At 45.7% G+C, this 13,232-nt stretch overlaps 1 protein-coding gene across 2 annotated transcripts in view; it reads right to left on the minus strand.

Moving 5' to 3' along the window:
- Window positions 1-12,063, minus strand: part of PRR5 (proline rich 5) — a 93,967-nt gene extending 81,904 nt beyond the window's left edge. Inside the window, exon 1 of one of the 2 annotated variants that reach the window (XM_040595379.1) lies at window positions 11,907-12,063. The gene's annotated coding sequence lies outside the window, so the exon portion shown is untranslated. The remainder of the gene's footprint in view (window positions 1-11,906) is intronic. The other variant, XM_040595377.1, reaches the window with a different exon arrangement.
- Between the last annotated feature and the right edge of the window lie 1,169 nt (window positions 12,064-13,232).

A 13,232-nucleotide genomic window follows, 5' to 3' on the forward strand; every position in this document is an offset into this window, starting at 1 on the left:
ATCTCATAGCAGCAAGCCAGACAACTCAAAAACCAATCCCAAAATTACTGCCTATTTCCCTTCATTTTCAAACCATGCAAGAGAAAAAGGCTTTACCAGACACCACAAAAGGCCAGCAGACTCCATTTGTTTCACACTGAGTGTATCCAGCTCAATACTGAAGACCCCGCTGAGACCACTATAAGGCAGTGGTCCCCAAATAAAGACGGTCCGGGTTACTGGTGCTCCATTCCCCATGCACAGTCAATGCAGCTTTTTTTACTCCTCGGCACTCTATTTAAAGGTAATTAAAAAACTACTTCCCTGCCTCAAAATTAATTCTGAAGCCTCAGAAGTTGAAAGCCTACTATTAATACTATATGACTGCTATAAAATCCTGGTATTTTCCTTCTGTTTATCTTACATATACACCACAACTGTCTTGGTTTTGCCAAAATATTCTTGGGATGATATTTGATAGCTCTCATCCACTACTTAAAGGACAGGAGAAGAAACATAAGTCTTTCTAAAACATTTTCTGACATGATCATGATGCTCAAAGAAGTGAAAACAACCACAACAACAGAAAAAAAACCAAAAATCGTCCTCAAAAGTGAGAAACAAAACAAAAAAACAAGGGAATGTTCCTCCTCCCTAGCTTCCCCAAGTACATTTTCTTCATTGATGGAGCAGTCCACAGGCAGACCTTCAAGAGCTGAAATAACATGCTGCCTTTCATAGGCGGCAGGATTTGACCACAAGTCTGCAGGTTTTGCTGAAGGAAGAAATGCAAGAGCCCCTCTTGCCTTGCCTGACTTACTGTGGTCACAGAGACTCACAGCCTGGGCTGGATCTGACTTTCTATTAAAAAAAAACCAAAAAACAACAACAAAAAAACAACCCAGAAATAAAGAAGGGCATAAGCCCACTTCGTTTCCTTTCACAGTAATTTTCAAGTCTTGAAAACTTGGGTCAATCCCCATTATACATATTTGTTACTTCATTTTACCAAATTTGACTTCCACCTTGGGAGAAGCAGAGAAAAAGGAGGCAGCCAGAGGCTGGAAGAAAACACTGAATTGCCTGGAAAACGAGAGATTAACACAGATGCCTTTGTGCTCATGGAAAACATACAATGAAATGTGACAGCAGAGAGCAGTGCCAGGGAGCCACAAAAGCACAGCAAATAAGACTCTGCAGCAGTCAGCCGGCGAACACACCGGAGATGGGGATTTTCGATTCAGTAAAAAGCTCTGCTTGTTTCTATTTGAATATAAATGTCCTCTGTGGAGCCTGGACTCTTCAGGCTTGGTATCCCCCATAAGAGGAAGGCTCTTGCCCCAAGAAAGTGTTAGCCAGACTGGCTTTTTAAAATAAACAGCTGGAATTCACCCTAAGGGTCAAATACTAAGGGGTTTTGGTGGCTGAACCAGAATTAACTGAAATGAAGACCAGATTTCTGCTCTCCAGCAAGGGCGGTGGGTTGACTTAATGAGTTTTTAAACTGTTTTAGCTTCAGGGTGACTTGACAAGGCCCAGATTTTTCTGGGAGGGAGGAGGTGTAACTGGAAGGTCATTTCCCTTCTGTCCTTGTTCCCTGTTGACACTGTCCCCCACTGCACAGCCTTGCTGGGACAAAGCACAAGGTCACAGCTGTAACAAGCTTGTGCTGTGCCAAACATCCATCTTCCACTTAGGTACCACTTCGGTACCAGGGAGCTGCACTGTGTTTCACATAGGTGTACAGAGGTACAGCAGGGCTGGTGAATCTGCATCCTCCCCTGAAGTTATTCCATGCATAGAGGCTGCAGTAAGTATTTCCCTTATATTTCTTCAAGCTACTAAGTGGAAGAGTAAATACTGCAAGAAACTGGAAGTCCCCAACATGACCTAGCATCCTAATTCGCATGGTCTTAGCTTTTAGGCTGTTGTGCAGCTCCATTCAGTTAAATCAGCATCAGATAAACATAACCCTAGAGAGTAATAGGTTTACAGTAGTAATTTGCAGCTCTTAAATAGAAGAAACTGAAAAGTCATCAGAGGGGGTGGAGAAGAAGGAGGGATGGGAAACAGAACAGCACACACGACTTGGCTGTCAGTGATGCAAGCACGAGACAGCACTGTTTGCATGGAAAAGCTCCAAGCAAGAGGGCACACAGTGCTGCTTATAGACAGGATTTGTACCTAAAAACTCAATGCAAAATTAATCAATACCTTTAGCTACTCTAAATGCATGGGCATTACTCAACTTCTCCACACTTGTTCATATAAACCCTGCACTTATATTTCCTACCCAGGCACTCTCCCAGAATTCACCCAACTCTTGTTACACAACAATGTAAGCCCTGGCCCATCACACCCTGCTCAGCAGCTACAGAGCCACAAGCACCAGGTTCTGTTTGCAGCAGTGCCAGACTCGCCACTCCCAGATACCTTCTGCCACCATCCAAAGCCACACAACCCACTTCACATTTCCTCTCAGTAAGCAAAAAACATAATAAATTAAGAACTAAACTGATGCAGGGGGACCTGCATCACTAGTGCGCTTTAGCAATGGTTTGCACTTTGCTTCCAAGGTAGGAAGATAGGGGCTTTGCTGTAGAGTCAGCAAAAAATGGTGTTTTTAAAACACAAGCAAAGTGAGTCTCTCTTCAATGACTTCAAACATCCCCTATAACTTTGGACATCCCTATCAAGGGCACCATCCTTCAGCTTTATTCCAGCACACCATGCTGTGCTCCTCTGAGGTCAGAATTGTCTTCAAATGCCACTAAATCCACTGTTATTTCCTATTTTTAATCTATCAGCTTAATAAATTTGCTTCATTACTGTCTCATTTGTAGATGCTGGCAGGAGACTGTGCAACACAGCAGATGCAGGAGTTAAAAAAAAAAAAAAAGGCAGTGGGAGGGGACCTAAGCAAATAGCTTTTATTTGTTTGGATCTGGAATCTGAATGCATGCACAGAGCTGCTGGGGCCAGCCAAAAGAGTAGCAATGGTTGCCTAAGCTCCCCACGCCCCTCCAGAAGTCCTCCTAATCACTGTGAGCATCCCAAACCACAACATGCCTCTAAACTTTATATGGAATTGTACAGTGGTAAAGAGTTGGGCCATACCCAAAGATCAAACCACAGGAGATCCTGCCCCAACTTATGTAAATATTGCTCAACAGGACTTGTGGATAAAAAGCCATTCTGAGCTCTTCAGGGCTCTACCAGATGTATCTTGCCAGGCTTTGGAAAGCTCGGGTTGAAAGAGTAGGAATCCCAATACATGTGTCAGCCGTTTTGTTGGTCTTCACAACACGGAGCATTCCCCACATGCTCCCTAAAAGCACGAAGCAAGTAGCATTCAAGGGTACGTCCTAGCAGCAGAAAGCCACATCCATCCTTCCTAGCACCTGCTGGTGAGGGCATCAACGCACAGAAGCCATCCAGGGTCTGTCTGGACATGCCTCCTCCTGGATCAAAATAATGGCAAGCCCCATACACTTTTTTCCACCAGCTGTGTCAGTACAAGAAAGGCGTCATCTAGATATCCGACGTATCTTTCCAGGAGTCATATTCCATTTAATTCCCCAAACAAGGCTACACAGGGCGCTAGGGAGGACACGTAAAACGCGCTGAGTGGTGGCTGCTGTTTCAAGCACAGTGGGTCAGCCTCCATGCTTGGTCCGTTAAACATCATGCATCTGCATGGGTATCTATATATGTCTGTGCACGTATAAGCAGCTGTAAGGAAAACCAAAGAAAAAACAAGGAATGCCTAGAAAAGCCTAGTTAACTGCCGTCTGACATTCCCAAGCTCTTCCTCTGACCCCCTGCTGCCTACAAAACCACACTCCTGGCTGTTGTCTTCAGAGGGTACAGAGTGTTCCACGTATTTGTGCTCAGCAATGCAATGATCTGTAATTTCAGTGTGCTTTTATCATTCTTCTTGCATTCATAGAAAGGTTCCTTGCTGTCCCTAAAATCTAGTTTGACCATTTGTGGGGGAAGCAGAACATGGTTCTTCACAGGATTATGTGGTAACAGAATATCTTAATTTTTAGTACTGGCTTTCTTTTCCTGTTTAACACTGAATAGAGAAACTATTGAAAGGCGGCAAGCAAAGATGACAGAGAATAGAAGGGGCACACTTCATCTAAAGCATTCATCAGCCGACTTGTTTGAATGAGGAAAAGCAAGGCAAAGACGAAAGAGCATCATATTTTTGCCTAAGCACACAGATAATAGGTAGGCTTTATAAACTTGAATTTTCACAGCTTCCAACAAGCACTAGGATTGTTTTTGCAACAGCGGTGCCGAGTTTGTTTTCCCTAAAATGAAGATTTACTTTCTAGGGTATCTAAATGCTGCTCAAGTTGCAACTGAGAATCTGGAGGGGTCCCAGTACAGATCAGTTAGGAGGAACCTCACTCCTTTAGTCATAAAAAGAAAGTTTTAATGTGCAGGGCAGGGACTGCACCTTGTTTTGTTTTTGTACTCTGCTTAGCACAGTGTGGTCTTAGCACCTCACCCCAGGGCTTAAAGGCAGGGGGGGGGGGGAAAATCAAATCACCAACAAACAACAGATATTAAGGCAGATAAATGAGGGAGTGGAACTATTTGTTAAATAAGCATGACAAACTCTACCAGAATCAGCATCTACAGGACTTTTCTATATCCTACAAAACAATTATGAGGACGGGGATTAAAATGTGAATGATCAAGAAACGTTCACGGGAATTCAAGAAAGACCTGGATGTATCCAGGGGGAGGTAACAGCCCTGAAATTCAGTTGCATCTCTCATTAAACATTGTTAAAAACTCCATGAAAAGGAAATGAAGTTAATGGGATTTAAATCAGCTAATAAATATTCTTTTGGATACTCTTTTCCCAGCAAAAGAGTAAAAAGGGATGAGGCCAATAGTGTGTTATCAATGTTAAAAACTTGAGCCTAAAAATGGCAAAAGAAAGAGGAATTTACTATATATGAGTATGCTAAGCTTAAACCTTGCATCTTGTACCTGGCCGGGACCATTCTTCAAATTAAATCTTCTGGTAAACTCTGAGAAATCCTTGATGACTGTAACAAGGTATACACAGTGCTGTAGATGGGCAAAATTAATCTTCTAGCCTGCATTAATATTTTCTGTCCTGTCTGTATAACCGCAGACAATTCTGGTAGTCATACAAACACATACTTAAGCCTGACTATCTCCAGGAAATTGTTTAATAATGATAGATGAACAAAAGTCATGCAGAATAAAATGGAAAATCGACTCATGCTGGAATTACACATCACAGAATTAATTTGGGAAGCATGCTGTAATGCCAAATTTGATCCATGCAGGCAAATCTCACAAGGTTGGGCCGACATCTGGCTTCTTATCTGAACTTTCCAAGCTGCTTCTCAGTTACACAAAACTGGCTTGGTTATTTTATGAGAACAAGCTCTCTCAAATTTTCCAATACTTTCTATCTTCAGGGATGCCAGAATTACCACAAGAATGTCTTTTTCCTGGCATTTTGAATTGGACTGATCCAGACCTCACCGATAGGACACATTACAGGACAATTTACATCAGGAACTACGATTTATTTAGGAGTGGAGGTTTTGTTATGCCAAACCAACCCAATCATCTTTTAAGTCTGATAACCTCGTGACAGCAACCTTTGCCTAGTCCTCCAGATAAGAAATTAAAATGAATTTTTAAGAAACCCCAAACAACAACAACAACAACAAAAACTACACCACAAAAACCAGCAAAACAAGCAAAACCATGACCACAAAGTCATGGCAACCACCAATGGAGCAGTCAGGAGTGAATCAAGACTGTCCGTATGCAAACCTTAGCACCCATACTTTATAAAGTAATTGATACTATAAACCCAAGTCATACCGATGAACTAATGAAGACAACAGTGGGTGTTCCTCTTACAGGGACAATTGGATGTTAAATTAATTTAGTCATTGGAATCAATGAAAATTGTAAAATTCAACCAGTTCACTGGTATTTCTCTATATCAGAATATAAGTAGTTAATCAAAGGAAAAGAAGCGGCTTTCCATCCCTCCTGGAGAAAACCTTAACAGAATATTTTACAGAAAGAAAAATTAATATAGTGGTGAAAAGAAAACCAGGAGTACTGGCTTACAAGAGAGGCTGGATGAGCACATCCAAGCTGGGTTAACATACTTTCTGGAAGACTGCTGCTCTCGGCTTTCTGATTTCCTTTGCAATCAAGACAACATTTCATAGCTTCCTTTCTTCTGACCTTCCACTTCAAATGGACAACACAGGAAGTAAAAACCTGGTACCAAGTGACCAGATGGGGAAATCTGGGGACTCAAGTTACACGCAATTGAAGGAGAGTCATCCTCAAGCCAGTGTTGTAAATGTTTGTCAATGTTTTCCTTGCGTGCCCTCCAATAAACCACTCATGCTGAAGACAGTCAAACTGCCTCCAATTTTTAAAGCAGCCACTATGAATCAGAATAAAAATATTCCTCCCTGTCTAGCAACAACATACCATCTTGGAGCACTTATAACTCCACCTGTTCTGCAGTACCAGCCTGTCTAATTTATATAAACTCTGGTTTATTCTGGGATACAACAACAAGTCCAGTGGAGGAAAGGTAACATGTCAGGACATCAAACCACCTGGGAGAGGTACATTATCATACTGCCATACATCATACTATTCTGCCGTCTCTTAATTTAATCAGATTTTTCATTAACTCATATCTGAAAAGGGAAACAGAACAGTATCACTAGAAATTGCAACTTCATTATATTCTTGGAACCACGTACTAACAAATACTTTAATCCCAAAGAAACTGATTAAATCCAAACACAAACAAGTATGAGATCTCAGACTGAAGAGCTGCTGGAGCTGATCCAAAGTGGCAGTCTCTCCCGTGACTGCAGTGCATTCTGGATCACAGCCCTTGGCCCTTCTACCCTGTCTGTGATTGCCTATGCCTGCAGCAGAGCTGTGCGCCCCTTTAAAGTTGCTCTTCACATTTCAGCAAGTACACCATGTCATGTCTATTGCAGGACTCGGCAAAGGCATAAGTAACTACTGTCCAAGAATATCCATTATTTTTTTGCTGATAATGGCTGGAATACAAAGCAGGAAAACACCCCAAGCCTGCTGCTTTCCAGCTTCTCCTCAAGAGGAGAATTTAGCATGGGTCGAAGAACACAAACTAACAAGAGTCAATGTAAACCAAGTAGTATCTGTAGCCTGGCCTGCTGTGCTCACCACAGGGAAGTGTCTACCAACACTTCCCTCCACCCATCCCCCCTCGCCACACAATCAGAAAGGCATACAAGATGCTACAGTGTTTGTTTTACAGCATAATGGCATGTATGTTAGCTGCCAGCCAGATAAGTATTCACGGATTTCCTGGATCACAGGCTAAAGATGGAGTAAGATCTATTAATTCATCTAGTGCATCTCCCTCCCTATAGGCATCTAATTCAAGCTAGCAGAGAATGACCATCCCTTCCAGCAGACCACACCAGGAGTTGAGAAATTGACTCTCACCAGAGGAGGTGGCCCGCTTACTGAAAAGCCATGTTTCTAAAACCTCCACCCTAATCCCCAGGCACAGCTCAGGCAGGGTAGATGTGACCCCGAGCTGCCAGCCCTGCACATTTTCCAGGGCTGTCTACGAGCTGTACAAAACAACAAAAACCGTTACCAGTGCTTTTCATGGAAGAAGATTTAGCTTCAGTGCGTTAAGCAGCTTTTCTTGATGTTCAAGTTACCTTCTCTTTTGCAGCCCACTGAGTCTAGTTGCACCCTCTTGCAAGGCTAAGTGATTCTCTCTTGAGTACCCACACCTGAAATCGTTGGGATCTTTGCTTCTTAGATAATCCATCTATATTAAGCAGTTCTAGTCATTCCTCAGAAACCAGTCGCTTTGCTCTCCTAATCAGCTCTTTCCTTTCTCTCTCAAACGTTCAAAGGACAGGTGGCCTATATTTAACCCAGGGAGCCAGATGCATCCACAATGCATATGTAAAGCCTGTTACTCTTCCATTTATAACCGGGCTATCACAGACAACTGAGCTGCCTTGTATTACTGCTTCACCGCAGCAGCCGCGCCTGACCACAGGCCCTGGATTTGTTCCAGCCCTGCACCTTTGCACGTGCTCTTTCACACCTAATACACACGTTAACCTATCACTCATTTTATTTTCCCATTTCCATCACTCAGCCTCCTCAGATTGTTCTGCACGGTCAGTCTGTCTGCAGAGGGACAATTCATTGCTAATAACTGCAGACACCCAAATTTTACACATGAAAAGGTAAAACCCACCGAGCTCTTCTGATGCCTTTCAGGTTCCTTCCTCAGTTGTCATCATCCTGGCTTCTACATCAAACCACCACTGAGCACAAACACGTTTTCTTGTTGTATAGATGCATCACCAAGTTCCCCAAAAGAGCTGCTGCTTTGTCTGCTCACACAAGCGGCATAAAGGGTACCTCAGCGGTGATACCCAATATCTTTCAGCTCACAACTGCGCCCCGAACCACTTGCCAGCCTCCCAAGCAGATTGAATTTCAGCCTGAGCAACACAAAGGAGTATACTGTGGCTAGCTGATGGGCAGAAAGGGATTTGGGGTTTACAGTTCCTGTGAGTCTTCCAGCAGTCACAGGGCAATGTGACAGAAAGTGAAAATAGCTCAGACTAAAATATGCCCCGTATTTTTTTGCACCTGTCTTTGTTTCAGATCCATAATCATTACAAGAAATAATCTTCAACTCAATTGTCCGAGTAAGGGAATGCCTGGCATCGTTATGTGGCATTTTCTGAGTTAGCTGTCAGGTTTCATTTAGCATTCTGCACCGGTCCTACAGTTTGGCTCGCCTGGGAATTTTAAATGCAAATGTATTTGCAGGGTGGCATGAGAGAACAATATCAGAATTTTACCTCACACCACAGCTCCTCGCTCAGCTCCATTTGACTCTTTTCCTCCCTCCCATACACAGATTTTGCAGCTACTAAAACAAAAAAAAACAAAAAAAGAAAAAAAAAAAAAGACTTAAGCAAGAAAATCTTTACCTATTATTTCTCCCTACTGAAAGACCTTCCCTGGCCCTTCTGCTTAAACAGACCTAAACCGCAGTTTAAATAATGCCTTAAAATCGCCTACGACTCCAACTTGAGATGTAGAGCAGGCAAGCAATTTCTTTAATAGCAGGGAGTAACAGCACTTAAATCACCCCCATACAGTATTTTCTGCCTTTCATGGGCTAGATACACGCTAGCTAATTAATCACTGTTTTCTCCACACCCCAAACTTGCCAGTCTTATCCTAAGAAACCAAGCGGAAAGCAAATGCCACAAAAAGGACGTGCTTCTGGACAAGCATTTGTCATTTTCTTCTATTCTTTGTGCTCAGCGTCAATGAATTCCTGGCCACAGATGTAGGCAGATACCCAGCTGTCATTATTCAACAGTTCCTTCAGAGGCTGTGGACAGCATTATCAGAGAGGCAAATTTTGTATTGGCCTTAATATGAAGGCATTTATCTAGCCATAATGCTGAAACACTTCAAACACTCTTTACACGATCAGAACCAGACCTAATAGTTTTCTTTCTGGTGCAAGGATGCTCTTGCTCATGCGTGAGACCAACAACTTGTGTAAATGTTGGCACCACCTGAACACAGCTCACCAGTTTGCACTGAGCTACACGAGATGAGAATACATTCTAGAAATTATAGTGCCACTACTGTGTGGCAAAAAAGCTCCAATTTTCCCTTTAAAGAGCAGGTTTTTAGTTTGCATTTGTGGTTTATTGTCAAAAAGACATGCATGAGTGATACTTCAAAGGAAAATAAAGAAGTAGGCCAGAAGGTCAGCAGGTGCGAATGGTCAGAGCCTCCAGCTCTGGACCAATCTACCTTGTTGCAGTTAATATCCATTACAATATTTAACTCTATTGTTAAAACAGGAAATCCTATTTTTAGCCATTACCTATTATTTTTGTTCAAAGATTAAGTCCCACTTACAGTTCTATTACCAATCTTGCATTTTATCATCTGTATTTATAGAGCTGTTCATTAATCTCACTGGCTTCTACATTTAAAAAAAAACCCCAACAAAACCTTCAAGTAATTTTACTGACTTGCTTTATTGTGGCTACATTTTACAATTATAATTCTATCTGTCATAAAAATTAAAAGGAAATGTGTCTAGAATGGAAATGCGGGGAAGTATGACTGTAACCCAAGGATCAGATTTTTCTGAAATGCTCAGGGCTTGATTTTCTTCAGTGCTGAAGACTCAGAACTTGGCTTACACAGACACATTTCCCTCAAGGTCCCGTAAAGAACTCTGGATACACAAGTTTGAGAACTGAAAAGAAAGACCAAAAAATTTTAGCATTTTACTCTGGAGCCTAAACACAAGCCTAGAAGTGTTCAAAATCTGGCTCTCTCTTGGGTGATGAATACTTCTGGAAGTTCCTCTTACACTGTCTGCTTTGCAGTGTCTTTTTTACTGTGTATCCACTGGGAACGTGTCTTAATGTCATATTCCTTCCAGAGTCTTCCCCTAATTAGATGATTAATGAGAAAAAGAAAGATGAAGCATTAAGTCAGTCAATGGTGTATATTACAAATATGAAATCCCTGTCAATACGTGTTTCACAGTAAGTCTGTACTAATCGTCTACCATAGAGAAACTACAGTTATATGCAGCACTCATCGGACTCCCAGAACTAAGTTTTAGATACGCTATGCCTTGGCTAGGGGGGAAGTTAGGAACGAAGAACAGTTTTGCTCGACAGCACCACAGCTCTACATCCAACTCCGAGCCAGACGCCAAGTGTGTCCATTATTCTATATCTGGCATATATTGAACTATTTATTTTATTTGAATCATAATAAAGCTGCCTAATCATCACCTAACAGTTGTATTTTTTGTAAAAGCTAATAAGCATGTGAGACAGAAGCAGCAAAAAGCATTTATTTTATATGAAGCTTTAAAATGTAGTCTAAGACCTATCTTTCCATGACTAATTTCCACTATTAATCAGCATGCCCGTAAACACAAAACCTGATTGTCTTCTGCAACTTAAAACAAAATGCTTAAAAGTACAGTGGCTGGAAACGATGAACATTAGAAAAGCTAAATCATTTCCTCGATCCTTTTTCTAAGGCTGTCTCTCTTGTTGCTTCCACAATATTAAAACCCTGGCATGCATCCAACTTCATGTATTCTTGAAGAAAACGAAGACACCGGACCTTCACCAACGATTACTTACGAGCTGCCAAAATTAACAGCGACTGCACACGCACGCACACACACAAATTGAAACGGACAAGCCCGTCTTCTGCAAAAGCTATCAGAGGTTATGCACTTCAGGGTGGAAACATGCAAAATCATTCTGAAACGAAAAAATAATCTTACTCATGCATAAAGATCTTACTTGCGTGAATAAGGCTTACAGAAGTCAACCCACGGGAATCACATTTAGAGTCAACTCCAGTTACCTGAGAAAGCTATTGCAGACTGTAGAAAAAGGAGGTGAGTGTCTGCACGGCCGCTCGTTTAATATTCACGCAGTGTGCACGCCCTGCGCGCCCGGGCTGCGGGACGAGCAGCGACCGCCGACACGGCCGCGAGGGCAGCGCCTCACCGCCCGTCGCAGCCATAAACAAAGCCGGGCGCCCCCCTCCCGCTGCGCAGACCCCCCCGCAGCATCGCCCCTCACCTCCCACCCGCACGGCCCTCGGGTGCCAGGAGGGGGCCCCGCAGCCGCCCCCCAAGGCCCCAGCCCCGCGCTCCCCCGCGGACGCCGCGCCCGCCGCCGGGAGGGGGGACGGGGACAGACCCGCTCCCCTCGCTCGGCCGGGGCGAGCCCCTGGCTGGGCACCCACCCGGCGGCGGCAGCGCCCGGCTCCCCCCGGCCCCCACTCACCGTGCACGACCCCGGCCCGCGCCGGCGCGGGAGGGAGCCGGAGGCCCGGTGCCGGGGGGGTCCGGCGGCCCCCGCAGCCGAGAGGGGCCGGAGCTGGCACCGCCGGGCGGGCAGCGGCGCGGAGCACAATGCGCGGCCGCGGGAGCCGCGCCGGCGGGGCGGGGCGGGGCGGGGGCGAGCCGGGGGGCGGGGGGCGCCTCGCCGCCGGGAGGGGCAGCGGCGGGGGCAGCCGGGGGGGAAAACGACCTCAAACCCCTCGCCCGCCCTCCGCCGCGTCCGCCGGCAGCGCCTTCCCCCGGCGGGCAGGGTCCGTCCCGGTGCCCGCGCCCGGCAGGTGAGCGGCGGCCGCTTTGGGATGGCTCGGCGCTGCGCTCGGCCGTGCAGCCTGCGGCTCGTTTAGCGGAGCACCGGCGGAGCTGCGGGCCGGCCCCCGGGGCCCCTCTCCGCTCCAGCGAGCGGCCGGACTGCGGCTGCCGGCGGGGAGAAAGGCGAAGCGCAGGCAGCGCACCGGCGGCTCGTCCCTGTAGATTGAGGCGGCGGCGCCAGCGGGCCCCTCACGGGCGGCGAGCGGAGGGGCCGTTTCCCGAGCAGAGCTGGTGCCGCTCCGGGCGCCCCGGTGCCGGCGGAGCTGGGATCCCGCCGGGCAGCGTCCCGCCGTGTGCCGTGGGCGCACGGAGCCGCCGGTGCGGAGGGGCCGGACGAGGGTGTCGCTGGAGCGCGGAATCCCGTGCGGGGCCAGCGCAAGGCTGGCTGACCCGCACATCGCCCAAAACTTGTGGGTTTGCTCGGTCTGTAGTTGGTAGTTTTGATCAGGGTTGGGGGATTTCAAGTACACCCTGCGGGGATTTAAAGCAAAGGAAGTTTTATCCAAATCAATCCCACCGCGAGTTTCAGCCACATCAATCGTAGCCGGGTCGGGGTATCTGGCGAGCGCGCTGCTTCGGCTGCCTACCTGCTGCAGCAGTCCTGCCTGTGGGAATGACGGTGCCAAGGAGCGGACTCAAATGCTGGCGGTGTTTGGGTGTTAATGCCACAACACCACGGCACAGTAGGCTTCAAAGTACGTGGCCTTCTGATACCCAAAGGGGCTGCTCATGCTTCGCTTTCTTCCCATTTCAGTGGAAGCTGGGCATTCGTGACTTGCTGTATTGATTTGACCCAGTTTGCCTTCGGGCTGTAATGGCTTTGCACGGTAACAACGGTAACGCTACAGGAAGAACCTAATAGAGGAGAACGAAGGATCCTACAAAGGAGTCCTCCTGTGCAGTGGTCAGGGCAAACTGTTACACTTTACAAGGAATTAACAAAGCACACCCGTTGCTTAGT

Source organism: Falco naumanni, chromosome 5 (assembly GCF_017639655.2).
Source record: "Falco naumanni isolate bFalNau1 chromosome 5, bFalNau1.pat, whole genome shotgun sequence".
Classification (NCBI taxonomy): Eukaryota; Metazoa; Chordata; class Aves; order Falconiformes; family Falconidae; genus Falco; species Falco naumanni.